The sequence below is a fragment of the Gorilla gorilla genome, chromosome 21, assembly GCF_029281585.2.
Source record: "Gorilla gorilla gorilla isolate KB3781 chromosome 21, NHGRI_mGorGor1-v2.1_pri, whole genome shotgun sequence".
NCBI lineage: Eukaryota > Metazoa > Chordata > Mammalia > Primates > Hominidae > Gorilla > Gorilla gorilla.
In genome coordinates, this window is record NC_073245.2 from 35,215,266 (window position 1) to 35,233,132 (window position 17,867).

Genomic DNA, 17,867 nt, shown 5'->3' on the forward strand with positions numbered 1-17,867 from the left:
GGCCTGCACAGAGGAGGAAAGGACAAAAGACAAAAAGAGGAACAGTTTCCTCCCTCCCGCCTGGGCTGGGTCCCCGCCAGCGCCTTTACTTCCATAATATCCACCAGCTTAAATATTTAAAGAACTCCGGAGGCTGAGAATCAGACGCATGTAGGTAAAGCCAAAATCAATTTGGTCCATTTAAAGAAGGTCGGTGACCTCATGCCTGAAAAAGGCAAACAACTGGAAGTTTTCCAAAAGTGCACCAAATAAGTCATGGAATATTTCTGGGCCCGGCAAAGTATGCAAGTCATTTCTCTCTGAGTGTCTTTTGTGATAATGAAGTAGGCTCTCGTTTGTCAAAAATAGCTACACATGCACATAGTAAAAGAAGCAAACTAGCGTTGCTTGAAAATTCTGTTCCCTCAGGATGTGTGCATTGACAAGCTCAGACAGGTCTCACACGCCCCACATGCCACCCCAGCCCGCGTACCCCACATCACTTAGCACTGATTGCTGCCCACTGAGCTGCCTCAGTCCTGCAGTCCCCGTGTTTGGATGGCAGGATCCCAGGGCAGTGAGTTTCAGGGCATAAGCAGACGTTGCCACGTTGCCTTCAATCCTACTGGACAAGCATCGGTGCTGGCCTCCCCCATGTCCTAACAGCTACAGCCAGTTTAATCTTTGCCATTCTGGCAGATTTTAAAAAATGATAACTGGTAGTTTTAATATGCATGGATCTAATTCATCTGGTATATCTAAGTTGTATTTCCATGAAACATCTGTTCATATCCCTTGCCAATTTTCTATAAGATTGTCATCATTTTTTTGTTAATTGTAGATCTTTATTTATTAAGGAAATTATCCCATTATGATAGAACGTGTCCAAAAATTTATCTTTTTGTGACTTCTAGGTTTCATGTCATAATTAGGAAGGCTTCTCCACAGAGATAGTTTTAAAAGTTAACCAAAAGGTATTTTTATATTTTAGTTTCTTAACTTTTGTTAAGAAACTAAACGTGCCTGGCCTTGTTTTTTAATTAATTAATTACTTTATTTATTTATTTTTGAGATAGAATCTCCCTTTGTCACCCGGGCTGGAGTGCAGTGGTGCAATCTGGGCTCACTGCAGCCTCCACCTCCCAGGTTCAAGCAATTGTCCTGCATCATCCTCCTGAGTAGCTGGGATTACAGGCACCCGCTACTGTGCCCGGCTGATTTTTGTATCTTTAGTAGAGATGGGGTTTTGCCATCTTGGCCAGGCTGGTTTTGAACTCCTCACCAGGTGATCTGCCCATCTGGGCCTCCCAAAGTGCTAGGATTACAGGTATGAGCCACCATGCCCTACCTTAACATTTTTAAATATGTTCAGGCACAACAAATCATTGTTGCAGGGTGAATTTTATTTTTAGAGCCATTTCAGAGTCTTCAGAAGGCAAATGTGGCCAGGCATGGTGGCTCACGCCTGTATTCCCAACACTTTGGAGACCGAGGCAAGTGGATCACTTGAGGTCAGGAGTACGAGACCACCCTGGCCAACATGGCAAAACCCCGTCTCTACTAAACATACCAAAAAAAGAAAGAAAGAAAAAAAAAGCCGGGCATGGTGGTATGCTTCTATAATCCCAGCTACTAGGGAGGCTGAGGTACGAGAATTGCTTGAACCCAGGAGGCAGAGGTTGCAGTGAGCCGAGATCGCGCCACTGCACTCCAGCCTGGGCAACAGTGAGACTCCGTCTCATTAAAAAAAAAGGTAAATGTGATATTCAGACTAGGGTAATACCATTTTTGGATAAAATCAAGGATGATGGCCAGGTGTGGTGGCTCATGCCTGTAATCCCAGCACTTTGGGAGGCTGAGGCGGGTGGATCATGAGGTCAGGAGTTCGAGACCAGCCCTACCAACATGGTGAAACCTCGTCTCTACTAAAAATACAAAAAATTAGCTGGGCCTGGTGGTGCATGCCTGTAGTCCCAGCTACTCCAGAGGCTGAGGCAGGAGAATCACTTGAACCCGGGAGGTGAAGGTTGCAGTGAGCAGAGATCGCACCACTGCACTCCAGCCTGGGTGACAGAGCGAGACTGAGACTCCATCTCAAAAAATCAAGGATGATGAGAGAAATGAGGCAGTTCCAGGAAGGAGCTCTCAGGAGTGTGCAGGTCAAAGCCATCAGTGGCAGAGTCCCCAGGCAAGGTCTTTGAGGAGCCACACTTGGCGTGCAGTCTCTGGTAGAGGTGTTTAATATGACCTGTGTGGAGGCCATGAGATGTGGGGCATGTTTGAAACAACTGGGGCTGTTCATCCTGCAACAAGGAGCTTTTGACTGGACAGCAATATAACAGGTGTCTTCACTATTACTGAAGGATTGTCAGACGCTGGCTTTTGCTGTGTGGCTCCAGAGGCGGCGGAAGTTATGGGGACACCGCTGTCAGGTTTCTCACTCAAGCATTGCTCACTCGCGCGATGAACGATGTCCAGGGCTAAGGCGGGCTTGTCCTTGGCATGTGCCCCTTCACCTGCGGGCATCGGGGTGCTCGAGAAAGGAGCCTGCGTGATCAGGTTCTTCCAGTGTCTTCACACTCATCAGATTCTTGGATTCGCCTTGAAAATGATTTTGAAAATCATGGTCAGGTAAGCATACTTACCTCTTTCTTCCTTAATTGTAAATGAATAACGGTAGTCGTGTTTATGGAGTGCTTGCTGTGTGTCAGGCATGATGCGGACTGGACTGTGCGTTGTGTGGTCAGAGACTGAATCCTCAGCCTCAAGGCAGGTACCGTGCATCTCCGCCCTGCCGCCGAGAGAGAAGCAGACCTGCAGGAGCTTGGGGACTTACCTGGACCCACTCACATGCGGTTCTGCAGGCTTCCTACACCCAAACAGTGGGCTGCCTTGCCTCCCAAAGTGGCAAGTGTTTCCAGAGGAATGTTTACTGATCACATCAGGCCGTGTGCTCATTATCAAAGGCAGGTCTCTCCACTGAAGAATCAGCCGTCTCCCTAACAGCGTGCTTGTAATGCTTACAAAAATAGTTACACAGTTGAGAGAAATAATAATTCCCTCTAGGCCTCACTGCCGCTTTATCATTTTGACAGCCTCTGATTATTTTCCTGTTATTGATTCAGTGGATAAAGGTTTCCGTTTAAGAGCTTAAGTGCAGCCTTGTGAATCTTAGTACCTGCCACATGATTTACATAGTTCAGAAGCAGACATCCCCCTATAAGGCCTCCTGTTTCAAGAAGCCTCTCTAGAGGTCAGAAGAGCCCACAGCCAAGTTTTATGGCACAGCACAGGGTGGTAGGATGGCTCTAAATACGGCTTCCGAGAGGGTCGAGTGCTCAGCTGGCACAGAGATGTGGTTCCTGCAGACCCACCAGGGAGGACAGCCAGGGATCGCATGGTTTTGTAAATTAAAATGCCCAAGCTCAGAGGCCTGCAAGGACTTACCTTAAAGCAACAGACAGGCCAGGTGCGGTGGCTCACAACTATAATCCCAGCACTTTGGAAGGCTGAGGTGGGCAGATCACAAGGTCAGGAGTTCGAGACCAGCCTGGCCAATATGGTGAAACCCCATCTCTACTAAAAATACAAATATTAGCCAGGCATGGTCGCAGGCACCTGTAGTCCCAGCTACTTGAGAGGCTGAGGCAGGAGAATGGCTTGAACCCAGGAGGCGGAGGTTGCAGTGAGCCGAGATCAAGCCACTGCACTCCAGCCTGGGCGACAGAGCGAGACTGCGTCTCAAATAAATAAATAAGGCAACAGGGAGAGTCTGGATGCAGTGGCTCATGCCTGTAATCCCAGCACTTTAGGAGGCCAAGGCAGGCAGATCACAAGGTCAGGAGTTCAAGACCAACCTGGCCAACACAGTGAAACCATGTCTCCATTAAAAATATAAAAATTAGCCAGGCATGATGGCCCATGCCTGTAATCCCAGCTACTTGAGAGGCTGAGGCACAAGAATCACTTGAACCTGGGAGGCGGAGGTTGCAGTGAGCCAAGATTGTGCTGCTGCACTCCAACCTAGGGGGCAAAGCAAGACTCTCAAAAAAACAAAAAACAAAAAAACAGGGAGAGTTTTCCTGTTGATTGTCACCTGGGCTGTTTCCTGTTTGGAGCTTTATGAATAAGGCTTCTGTGAACATTCTTGTGCAAGTCTTTTTATAGGCATAGGTTTTTATTTCATTTGGATGAATATCTAAAGGCAGAATGGCTGGGTCATATGGCATGTGAATGTTTAACTTTATAAGAACCTACTGGGCTCAGCGCGGTGGCTCACACCTGTAATCCCAGCACTTTGGGAGGCCGAGGCAGGCAGATCACGAGTGTCAGGCCTCTGAGCCCAAGCCAAGCCATCGCATCCCCTGTGGCTTGCACGTATACATCCAGATGGCCTGAAGTAACTGAAGATCCACAAAAGAAGTAAAAATAGCCTTAACTGATGACATTCCACCATTGTGATTTGTTTCTGCCCCACCCTCACTGATCAATGTACTTTGTAATCTCCACCACCCTTAAGAAGATTCTTTATAATTTCCCCCACCCTTAAGAAGGTTCTTTGTAATTCTCCCAACCCTTGAGAATGTACTTTGTGAGATCCACCCCTGCCCGCAAAACATTGCTCTTAACTTCACCGCCTATCCCAAAACCTATAAGAACTAATGATAATCCACCACCCTTTGCTGACTCTCTTTTCGGACTCGGCCCGCCTGCACCCAGGTGAAATAAACAGCCATGTTGCTCACACAAAGCCTGTTTGGTGGTCTCTTCACAGGGATGCGCATGAAAACGAGGTAAAGAGATCAAGACCATCCTGGCCAACGTGGTGAAACCCTGTCTCTACTAAAAATACAAAAATTAGATGGGTGTGGTGACGTGTGCCTGTAGCCCCAGCTACTCAGGAGGCTGAGGCAGGATAATCGCTTGAACCCGGGAGGCGGAGGTTGCAGTGAGCCAAGATTGTGCCACTGCACTCCATCCTGGCAACAGAGTGAGACTCCATCTCAGGAAAAAAAAAAAAAAAAACCTACCAAACCATTTTCCAACACGGCTGTAACATTTTACACTCCCATTAGCAGTGTGTGAGAGTTCCTGTATAATATAAACTAGGGTTTTCAGCTTTCTATAAATTAAGAGATTTCAAAGGACTTTTTTTACTGACTCTCCAGACATTGGCATAGTATTCAGCCTTAAAAAGAACTGAATTTCTAGCCGGGTGCCATGGCTCACACCTGTAATCCCAGCACTTTGGGAGCCTGAGGTGGGTGGATCACAAGGTCAGGAGTTCAAGACCAGCCTGGCCAACATGGTGAAACCACGTCTCTACTAAAAATACAAAAATAAAATTAGCTGGGTATGGTGGTGAACACCTGTAATCCTAGCTACTCGGGAAACTGAGTCAGCAGAATCACTTGAACCCGGGATGCGGATGTTGCAGTGAGCTGAGATTGCGCCATTGCACTCCAGCCTAGACAACAGGGCGAGACTCCATCATAAAAAAAAAAAAAAAATTAGCTGGGCGTGGTGGCACAGGCCTGTAGTCCCAGCTACTTGGGAGGCTGAGGCAGGAGAATCGCTTGAACCCAGTAGGCGGAGGTAGTGGTGAGCCGAGATTGCGCCACCACACTCCAGCCTGGGCGACAGAGCGAGACTCAGAAAAAAAAGAATTGAATTTCTGACCCATGCTGCAACATGGTGAACCTTGGAAACATTATGCTAAGGTGAAAAAAAGCTAGACACAAAGGACTCTGTAGTCTATGATTCCATTTATGTGAAATGGCCCGTCCACAGAGACAGATTGGTGGTTGCCAGGAGCTGGGGTTGGGAGAAGGAAGAGTAACTGACTGACTGGTGCGCAGGGCTTTTGGGGGGTGATGAAAAAGTTTAACACTTAGATTATGGTGATGCTCACACAACTCCGTAAATATACTGTAAACCATGGACTTGTGCACTTAAACAGGCAGCTTTCTGGTATAAAAATTATATCTCAGTAAAGCAGTTTGAAAAATGAAGACTCGAACTCTAGAAGGCAACAGTCTGAAAACAATAGGTTTCCTCCAGAAAGTTCCGCTGAGGTAAAGCTCATTCTAGTCTGAGAGCAGATGACCTTCTCTTGTCTTTTCAAACCTTAGACTTCAGCGTTGTCCTTGCCTCACCTTAGACCCTGAGAGGAGCATCAGACCTGCTCGTTCGCTGGTGAACCCAAGTCCAGCAGGTGCTGCCCTGGTGCGGGGGTCCCTCAGCCACCTGTTGAGTGACGGGAGGTTGCCTCTAAAAAGGAGAGGAATTGAAATCCCCACACTGGGGACATTGGTCCTCCTCCACACCCCCACCCCGGCATTTCCTAGTGCAGCCAGCAATCCTCCTGTTTTCTCAGTGGGTGCGCCTGGCCTGGACTCCACCCAAGCCAAACAGCCGAGGTGAAATGGTTGGGCAGAGCAAACAGGCTTTTGCCAGGAGCCTTGCTTTACTTCCCCTTGGACAAATCACACTGGGCTTAAAGCCTCCATTGGAATTCCTCCTGCTGCTGTGAGGCCCAGAGTGGCCACATCCCCTGCCTGATGGGGTCGTGAATCACTAGCTCTCTCTGGGTTTTACCTTGACCTAGTGAATGTTTTTCTAAGAATATTTTATTATTGAGGTATCATTTTCATATAATAGTGAAGGGGTGGGTTGCCCCTCCACACCTGTGGGTGTTTCTCGTTAGGTGGAACGAGAGACTTGGAAAAGAAAAAGACACAGAGACAAAGTATAGAGAAAGAAAACTGGGCCCAGGGGACCAGCATTCAGCATATGGAGGATCCCGCCAGCCTCTGAGTTCCCTTAGTATTCATTGATCATTATTGGGTGTTTCTCGGAGAGGGGGATGTGGCAGGGTCATAGGATAATAGTGGAGAGAAGGTCAGCAGGTAAACACGTGAACAAAGGTCTCTGCATCATAGACAAGGTAAAGAATTAAGCGCTGTGCTTTAGATATGTATACACATAAACATCTCAATGCCTTAAAAAGCAGTATTGCTGCCCTCATGTCCCACCTCCAGCCCTAAGGCGGTTTTCCCCTATCTCAGTAGAGGGACTATACAATCGGGTTTTACACCAAGACATTCCATTGCCCAGGGACGAGCAGGAGACAGATGCCTTCCTCTTGTCTCAACTGCAAAGAGGCGTTCTTTCCTCTTTTACTAATCCTCCTCAGCACAGACCCTTTATGGGTGTCGGGCTGGGGGACGGTCAGGTCTTTCCCTTCCCATGAGGCCATATCTCAGGCTGTCACATGGGGAGAAACCTTGGACAATACCTGGCTTTCCTAGGCAGACGTCCCTGCGGCCTTCCGCAGTGTTTGTGTCCCTGGGTACTTGAGATTAGGGAGTGGTGATGACTCTTAAGGAGCATGCTGCCTTCAAGCATCTGTTTAACAAAGCACATCTTGCACAGCCCTTAATCCATTTAACCCTGAGTTGACACAGCACATGTTTCAAGGAGCACAGAGTTGGGGGTAAGGTTACAGATTAACAGAATCTCAAGGCAGAAGAATTTTTCTTAGTACAGAACAAAATGGAGTCTCCTATGTCTACTTCTTTCTACACAGACACAGTAACAATCTGATCTCTCTTTCTTTTCCTCACATAATAGGACACACAGATCTTAGGTGTACAGTTCAAATCATTTTGGCAAATGCATGCACCCATGTGGCTCACACCCCCATCAAAATAGAGAACATTGCTATTACCCCAGAAAACTCTGAGAGTACCCTGCCCCTGGACTCTAGCAGCCCCTATCTGATGTCCGTCATGACGTATTACTGTCACCCATTCTGGAACATTATGTAAATGGCATCATCCAGTGTCTGCTCTTGTGTGTCTGGTCTTCAGCTAAGCATGATGTTTGTGAGATTCATGCAGGTGGATGCATGCAGCTCATTCCTTTTCATTGTTGAATAGTAATCAATTATTTCAACATACCACACTTTGTTTCTTCATTTGCCTGTTGATATTCCCCTGGACTGTTTCCTCTTTGGAGCTTTAATGAATAAGGCTTCTGTGTCCATTCTTGTGCAAGTCTTTTATAGGCATGTTTTTATTTCTTTTGGATGAGTATCTAAAGGCTGGGTCATATGGCATGTGAATGTTTAACTTTATAAGAACCTACCAACCAGTTATAACCGGTTATAAGAACCTACCAATGGCCGGGCGTGGTGCCTCACGCCTGTAATCCCAGCACTTTGGGAGGCTGAGGTGGGTGGATCACGAGGTCAGCATATCGAGACCATCCTGGCTAACACAGTGAAACCACGTCTCTACTAAAAATACAAAAAAATTAGCTGGGCGTGGTGGCGGGCGCCTGTAGTCCGAGCTGCTCAGGAGGCTGAGGCAGGAGAATGGTGTGAACCTGGGAAGCGGAGCTTGCAGTGAGCTGAGATGGTGCCACTGCACTCCAGCCTGGGCAACAGAGCGAAACTCCGTCTCAAAAAAAAAAAAAAAAAAAAACCTACCAACATGGCTGTAACATTTTACTCTCCCATTAGCAGTGTGTGAGGATTCCAGTTGCTCCACATCCATGCTAGCACTTGGTACTGTCCGTAATTTTAATATTAACTGTTCTGGGGGGAGTACTGCTGTCCTATTATGCTGTTGTCATTTTTTGAACAGATAGGTTCTCACTAAGTTGCCCAGGCTGGACTCAAACTCCTGAGCTCAAGTGATTCTCCCACCTCAGCTTCGGAGTAGCTGAAACTACAGGTGCATGTCACCACACCTGGCTCCATGGAGTTTTAATGTGCATCACCCTGAGTGAGGCAGTGAATTTTAAAGGAGCCTCCAAGAATCCTCCTGCCCAGGCCAGCCTGCCTCCCCTCCCAAGCACCCTGTTGCCTGGCATGCTACATAGAGAACCAACAGGACTCCTTCCTGAGGACTCACCTGTGAGTCTGGACGTGCAAGGCAGCGCTACGGACACGGGTTCCTCGCCCAGAGGTCCACACTCCAGGGTAGTGAACGGCCAACTCTTTCTGTAAAGAGCAGCCGGTAAATATTTCAGGCTTTGCAGGCCATGCAGTCTCTGTTTTGGCTGCTCACCTCTGCTGCCGAAGGGTGACAGAAACTTAGACAACTGTAAATGAATGAGAGAAGCTGTGTTCCAACTTGATTTATGGACACTGAAATTCAAATTTCATATCATTTTAACACCATGATTACTTGGATTTTTTTTCAATCATTTAAAAATGTAAAAGGTATTCCTAGCTTGAGAGCCGTACAGAAACAGGCAGGGGACCAGATCCAGAGGCTCCTGTGCTCAGTGCCCCGTTTTAGGCAGGAAGAGCAGCCAGCCTGGGGCACTTCTGCACTAGGCAGGCTCTCAGGAGTGGCTTCGCAGAGAACCAGGCCGGCCACACGGAGCTCCAGCATCCTGCCTGCTCCAGGAGGCAGTTTCCTCAGGATGAGTCCAGGTAGGGACCCACACCACTCCCAGGGGAAACACCGAAGGGCCAGAGGAGGGCGACAGCCAGGCTGGGAAGGGCTTGAGAGTGCCTGATTGGTGTCCACAGCTCCTCCCTGCCCAGCAGGCAGCTCCCAAGCTCCCTGATTATGGGCTTCCTCTGTCTCCCTCCGGCCTCCCTGACCTCAGTACTGCTCCCTGCTCGCCTGGTCCCTTTGGAATCCACACATCAGGATGCCCACTGGTTTTGGCCCAGTGTTTGCCTTCACCCTGGTCACCTCCTCAAGTCTGTCTTTGCTCTGCCCATGCCCAGCCTGAGGACCTGCCAGGAAGGGGTCTGGGTTGGGGGTGTAGGATTCTTGTCTTTTTTGTGAGGTAGTGGTTTGCAGGAAGGGTGCCGGGCTCAGACCTCCATCTGGGGAGTGGAGTCTGCAGCCTGTGGAGGCTCTGAGGAGGGCCCAGGAGGCAGGAGGACCTGTGTGGAGTCTACTGCAGGACCCCCAGCAACAGGACCCCAAGAGCAGTAGCCACAGGTTGGAAGAGGGATGTGCATCCCCACAAGGAACAAAACACAATGGCTGGGCACAGTGGCTCACACCTGTAATCCCTGCACTTTGGGAGGCTGAGGTGGGTGGATCACCTGTGGTCAGGAGTTTGAGACCAGCCTGGCCAACATGATGAAACCCCGTCTCTACTAAAAATACAAAAAATTAGCCAGGTGCAGTGGTGGGTGCCTGCAATTCCAGCTACTCAGGAAGCTGAGGCAGGAGAACCGCTTGAACCCAGGAGGTGGAGATCGCAATGAGCCTAGATCACGCCAAAAAAAAAAAAAATGCAAGGCAAGTCCTGAGCCGGTGGCCCCCGGCCTCCTCCTGGGAAGACTGGCTGCTGGGAAGATTCCTTGTAGCTTGTGGAGAAGGCCTGGGTGTCGCTGGTACCACCGGCCTTAATGAAGGACCTAGAGCCCTGTTGGGTGTGGGGAGGGCCAGGAGGCATTAGATAAGGTAGGGAGGAAGATGGCGGAAGGCCCATGACCATGGGATGTGGGACCCCGCAGGCCCATGGCCCAGGTCCAGGGAGGTCTGTCACACCCATAGATGCTGCCCACAGGTGGTGGTTGCCAAGTGTGCCCATAGTACACTGTCACACTTATATACACCAGACTGCAATGAAGAGCTTCTCCAGACCCCACTCCTCACAGCCCCTCCAGTTGCATGCAGCGGGAGGTTCAGCCACTGTCCTTCCTAACAGGGTAGAGGTCTGACACTTGAGGGCTTTGGGGAACAGGATGTGCTCTTTTGGGCTGGTCCCTCACATAGCATTACTCATCCATGTGGGAGAGCGAAATCGTAGGTGACTCATCCTTGTGTTGGTGTGAATATGCCACAGTGTATTTATCCATTCCAGTGATGACAGACGTTTGCATCGTTTCCAGTTTGGGACTGTTCTGAATAGGGCTGTTCTGAACGTTCTTGTACTTGCCTTGGGGTGAGCATAAGTATATATTCATTTCTGTTGGGTGTTTTCTTTGGAGTAGAATTGCTGGGTCATAGGGAGGCATTTGTTTAGTGAACACTGCCAGTTTTTCAAAGGGATTGTACTAACCTATAAGGAGTTGTGTTGATGTGGAAACTGAAGGCGCTGAGAAGCACATTAGGGTTAGTGGGTGACATCAGGGACACCCCCAAACTGATATTGAGGGGGTCCAACTTGAGGTGTTCAGGACCATTTCACAGGTGTCCCAAAGGACAGGGGCTCCAGCTGACACTGTCAGTCCTGACAAGAAAGGACTGAAATAGAATCTCCGGCATTTGCTGTAGGATTTGGATTTGAGGAGCTGTGAAAGGGGAGAATTTGGAAATGCCAGGCTGGGAGCCTGGAGATGGAGAGCAGCATGCTTTGATGCAACTGTGGGCCGTAGTGACACAGGCTGAGGAAGGAGTCAGAACCCAGGCAGTCTGGCATGCTGGGCAAGTCCCACGGGTTCAGAGAAGGGGCAAGGGTTTGAATGCCTTCCCCTCCAGAACTCGTGTTGAATTTCGATTGCTGGTGTAATGGTATTGGGAGGTGGCACCTTTAAGAGGCGATTAAGCCATGAGAGCTGCACCCTTATGGTGGGTTTAATGCCTTACTGAGAGGGCTTTGGGAGTGGGTTCTCTCTTGGCTTTTCACCTTCTGCCATGTAAGCATGCAGCCTTCCTCCCCTCCGGAGGGCGCACCGTGCGAAAGACACCATGGAAGAAGCAAAGAGCCTCACCAGGCCCCAAACCTGCCGGCATCTTGACTGCGCACTGAGAAGGACACTCCATCCTTAGACTTTTCAGCCTCCAGAACCGTGAGGTTGTATTAGTCCATTTTTGCATTGCTCTAAATACTTGAGACTGGGTAATTTATAAAGAAAAGATGTTTAATTGGCTCATAGTTCTGCAGGCTGTATAGGAAGCGTAGTACCGATATCTGCTCAGCCTCTGGGGAGGCCTCAGGAATCCTACAATCATGGCGGAAGGCGAAGGGGAAGGCAGGCAGATCACATGGCCAGAGCAGAAGCAAGGGGTGGGGCGCACACTTTTAAACAACCAGATTTCGTGAAAACACTATCTTGAGAACAGCATCAAGGAGATGGTGCTAAACCATTCGTGAGAAATCCACCCCATCATCAAGTCACTTCTCACCAGGCCCCACCTCCAAAACAACTCAACATGATTACAGTTCACCACGAGGTTTAGGTGGGAACACAGACCGGAACCGTATCAGAGGTCTTTGTGTTTTGTACGGATGTGAAGCTCAGTGCCTGGCTGGCAGTAGGTGCAGTGCAGATGGAGCCAGTGTGTGATGAATGAAGGAAGGGTCCTTTGCTGGTGGGGTCCGGGTCTCACCAACCTGCTGTCCCCTCGGGGCCTAACGGGTGGGAAGTGGCCAGATGGAGGACTCCTCCTGGGTTGTCTGAGGACGCTGGGACGGCGCACTTGGGTGGCGCAGAGGCAGTTCCTAGGGACACTTGCTTTCCAGCGCCATTTCCACAGGTGCTGTGCTCATCCTTCTCACGTTAATTCAGGCTAGCTGGAGAGAGCCAGGCTTTCTCAGTGTGAACTTAACCTGTCCTCTGGAGAGGCCGGACATTTTAACAGCCAGGCCTGTGGGTGCACTGGAACCTTCCACTCAGTGCTATGCTGGCAGGTTTGTGTTGGCCAGACGGCTGGGAGGACCCCTGAGCGTCCAAGTGACGATTTTATCCCGGGCCTGATACAGACTGAGCAGGAAGTGGTGGGGTGCAGACATGCATATCGGTGGCTCAGCCTGGCCTTCTGAGCCCTGCCTCTTGGATGAAACCACCCGCCTGGTCACTCTGGGGCAGCGGGGAGTGCAGCCCAGTGCTCAGCTCCACAGTGACCACTACAGCTCCCAGGGTGGGCCCGTTTAACATATACCCTCTCCCCCAAAGTCAGGACATGTTTCTGACTTGGAAGACAGAAGGGTGGTGGCCCTAGGCTGTGACCAGCTTGCTGTCTCTTTAGCATGCTCACCTGTCCCTTACTAACTCCTGTCAGGGGAGGGCTGGGGCAGGGTACCAGGCCCACTCTCGTCCCAGCTCTGGGACTCATCTCGCAGTCATTCAGTAGCGGTAGTTAGGCCTAGCTCACAGACGCCTTGAGGCCCCCTCAAGAGCCCCTGTGCCCCCATCCACATACTGGGGAAGTCCTGCTAGAACCGGGCCACTGGGTTAGAAAGGCAGCCCACCCTGTGGCAGAGATTCCCACATTGCACAGTAAAAAATATGCCCTAGAGATGGCCGAGTGCAGTGGCTCGTGCCTGTAATCCTAGCACTTTGGGAGGCCAAGGCGGGTGGATCACCTGAGGTTGGGAGTTCGAGACCAGCCTGACCAACATGGTGAAACTCCATCTCTACTAAAAATACAAAAATTAGGTGGGTGCCTGTAATCCCAGCTGCTCAGGAGGCTGAGGCATGAGAATCGCTTGAACCTGGGAGGTGGAGGTTGCAGTGAGCTGAGATCGTGCCATTGCACTCCAGCCTGGGCAACAAGAGCAAAACTCCGTCTCAAAAAAAAAAAAAAAAAAAAAAAATGCTCTGGAGGTGCTCACTAAGCAGGTGGAATTCTGGGTTTGGGGCTTTGGGAATGTGCTAGTCACAAGCCCTGTGGAGAGTTTTTATTTGCAAGTTTGGGAAACCGCCTCAAGTATTATCTGCACTTCTATAAACTGTGTCCTAGAAGCCTGTACTATGTTATTATGTAATGTAATATACTACATATGTTAGTGTATAATATACTGCGTTATGTTACAGCAGAGTAAGTGATGTTTGTTCTTCTTGGTGCACTGAATCAGACTCATAGTATGGGTTTGTCCCCTGGGTGGCAATGCTAAGTTGTGTCACTTCATGAGGCTGGAGTCTGCCATAACTCTCCATTGCAAATCCCCTTTCCCTTTTATAGCTAATAAAGATAATGTGTAGGATGAGGCTTTGAGATGGAATGAATCCCCTGTTCCCCTGTGGCCATTGTCCAGTAGTTCTCAGAATCTCCTCCTGCATTGATTTGGCATCCTGTAGAGAGGAGCGGCTTCCTTCTTCCCCATCTCCAGTTCATTTCTTCTCAGTATCACTCTGGTCTCATAGATTGTGGGGAAAAGAAACAGAGATCAGATTGTTACTGTGTCTGTGTAGAAAGAAGTAGACATAGGAGACTCCATTTTGTTCTGTACTAAGAAAAATTCTTCTGCCTTGAGATGCTGTTAATCTATAACCTTACCCCCAACCCTGTGCTCTCTGAAACATGTGCTGTGTCAACTCAGGGTTAAATGGATTAAGGGCTGTGCAAGATGTGCTTTGTTAAACAGATGCTTGAAGGCAGCATGCTCCTTAAGAGTCATCACCACTCCCTAATCTCAAGTACCCAGGGACACAAACACTGCGGAGGGACGTCTACCTAGGAAAGCCAGGTATTGTCCAAGGTTTCTCCCCATGTGATAGTCTGAAATATGGCCTCGTGGGAAGGGAAAGACCTGACCGTCCCCCAGCCCGACACCCATAAAGGGTCTGTGCTGAGGAGGATTAGTAAAAGAGGAAGGAACGCCTCTTTGCAGTTGAGACAAGAGGAAGGCATCTGTCTCCTGCCCCTCCCTGGGCAATGGAATGTCTCAGTATAAAACCCGATTGTATGTTCCATCTACTGAGATAGGGGAAAACCGCCTTAGGGCTGGATGTGGGACATGCGGGCAACAATACTGCTCTGTAAGGCATTGAGATGTTTATGTGTATGCATATCTAAAGCACAGCACTTAATTCTTTACCTTGTCTATGATGCAGAGACCTTTGTTCACATGTTTATCTGCTGACCTTCTCTCCACTATTATCCTATGACCCTGCCACATCCCCCTCTCCGAGAAACACCCAATAATGATCAATGAATACTAAGGGAACTCAGAGGCTGGCAGGATCCTCCGTATGCTGAACGCTGGTCCCCTGGGCCCCCTTATTTCTTTCTCTATACTTTGTCTCTGTGTCTTTTTCTTTTCCAAGTCTCTCGTTCCACCTAACGAGAAACACCCACAGGTGTGGAGGGGCAACCCACCCCTTCAATAGATTCTTTTTCCTTTGATGTCAGTGTGTTAAAATCATTAATGTCACTAAGAATATCTGTTGACACACCCCAGTGGAGGGAGGGCATCAGTTCCACAGTGTCATTCCAGCTGGTGGGCTCTTTATTCCCTCGAGCTTTATAATTACCAGCCTCTCAAAAATAATGCATTTGTTATTTATCTCTGTTTCCTGAAAGCCTGGGTCTGTGTTCGTTTGCAAACACGAAATTGACCAGCACAGATCTGCCAGTGGCGTTGCTGGGATCCCAGAGAGATTTTCCCTCCGCACCTGCAGTCTCAAGGGCCGGCGGTGCTTCTGAGTCACTCATTTCACCAGCGATCAATGAGACACTCTTCAGGTCCTCAAGAAGCTTAAGCCTAGCAGACCAAAAATGTCTGTTTTCCACACCCCGCTTCTAAGTCCCACAGCATCTTCTTCCATTCACAAGACATCTTTCATCTCTTTTTCTGAGGCAGATGACAGGGGACTTGCTACAGACAGAATCTTAAATACCTATTTAAAAGAACTTTAGGCTGGGCACAGTGGCTCATGCCTGTAATCCCAACACTTTAGGGAGACCGAGTTGGGTGGATGGCTTGAGCCCATGAGTTCAAGACCAGCCTAGGCAACATAGAGAAAGCTCATCTCTATAATAAATACAAAAATTAGCTGGGCGTGGTGGCATGCACCTGTAGTTCCAACTACTTGGGAGGCTGAGGTGGGAGGATAACCTGAGCCTGGGAGATCGAGGCTGCAGTGAGCCGTGATCACACCATGGCATTCCAGCCTGGGCAACACCATGAGACCCTGTCTCAAAAACAAAAAGATAAAAGAACTTTAAAGGTAATGTATTATCTCCAACAACACGGAATAGCTCCCTACAACAGTAACGAAACCAGAACCAGCATCCATCCCTTCTTAGTGATTTTTTAAAAATTACCTCCCAAGAGGAGAAGACAGAGACGTAGAGGACAGTCTAAAACAGGGATTCCCTGATGCTGAGGCTAGCAGATGCTCTGGCCTGATCACTGCTCTGATCCAGGCTGCCAGAACAATCCTTTCTCTTAGAAGGGCAAACCTGCTTTTCAGCTTTATATAAAATAAAAGCATAGCCCAGTTTTTTTCCATTTTGCCTGTTCTGAAGCCTGGCAGTTTTGTTGCTAAAATGGAAAATGAAGCTGAATCCAACTCTTGGTTATTTACAGAAGGAAAAAAATGTTTTCCCTGGCCCATGTTAGGATCTCCAGCTAGGGGGCCTCTAATTACACCAGCCAAAGACAATTCAATCAGGCAAGAAAAAAACAAGTTTATTGGCATGTGCATTGCACTTACATGTGGCAGTACCTGACAATGAATAACCCAAAGTGTGGTCAGGACTTGGGTTCATCTATCATCTTAGGCTGACATAAAGGAAAAGGCCTGGAGCTTCTGGGCTGGGGAGGCATGTAGTGGGAAGGTGTCTTGGTCTATTTGTGCTGCTGTAACAGAATGCCACAGACTGTGTAATTTATAAAGAAAAGTGGCTTATCTGGCTCATGGTTCTGAAGACTGGGAAGTCCAAGAGCATGGCATTGGCATCTGGTGAGGGCCTTTATGCTATATTGTCCCATGGAAGGAGGGTGGAAGTACAAGAGAGGGTGAAAGAGACAGAACAAGAGAGGGTCAAACTCATTTTTATAACAGCCCACTCCCACAGTGGCATTAATCTATCCTTGAGGGTGGAGGCCTCATGGCCTAATCACCTCTGAACAGTCCTACCTCTTACACAATGGCAATTACATTTCAACATGAGTTTTGGAGGGTATATTCAAACCTCAGCAGAAGGTGCCCAGGAAAAGTATGGTAAACAAGGGTTGTTTAGGAAGGTTTGTTATGCAGACTTAAGTCAGTACTTTCTTCCATTGATAAGAGTTGTTACAAGATATCCTCTTCCTTGCATGGAAGAGGGAGACGTGGAAATTTCCTTTATAATAAATGTGAATTTTTTTTACAAAATGAAAATGGTTTTTAGAGCCTTTCCTGTGGTCTGCTGGTTCTTAATGGCCTTTAATTCAAAATAATCCACATGCGAAGAGGCATATTTTGGGGTGGCGTATCCCAATGCCCCTCAGATGCCTCTTTTGTGAACTGTCCAAGTGGATGCCCATCTCAGGACCTTTGCATTTGCTGTTCCCCTAGATTCATTCATGCCTTTTTTTTTTTTTTAGATGGAGTCTTGCCCTGTCGCCCAGACTGCAATCTCGGCTCACTGCAACCTCCACCTCCGGGTTCAAGCGATTCTCATACCTCAGACTCCCAAGTGCTGGGATTACAGGCATGCGCCACTACACCCAGCTAACTTTTGTATTTTTGGTAGAGACGGGGTTTCATCATGTTGGCCAGGCCAGTCTTGAACTCCTGACTTAAAGTGATCCACCCACCCTGGCCTCCCAAAGTGCTGAGATTACAGGCGTGAGCCACTGCACCTGGTCCATTCTTTCATTTTTTTTTTTTTTTTTTTAGTCTCAGCTCAGATATCACTTCCTGTAACTAACAGCTCAACCTGCTTTTCTTTACAACACTTAAAACTATCTAAAAATGATTTATTTGAAAATGATGGCCAGGTGCGGTGGCTTACGCCTGTAATCCCAGCACTTTGGGGGGCTGAGGTGGGCGGATCACCTGAGGTCAGGAGTTAAAGACCAGCCCGGAAACATGGTGAAATCCTGTCTCCACTAAAAATACAAAAATTAGCTGGGCATGGTAGTGAGTGCCTATAATCCCAGCTACACGGGAGGCTGAGGCAGGAGAATTGCTTGAACCCAGGAGGCGGAGGTTGCAGTGAGCGGAGATTGCACCACTGCACTCCAGCCTGGGT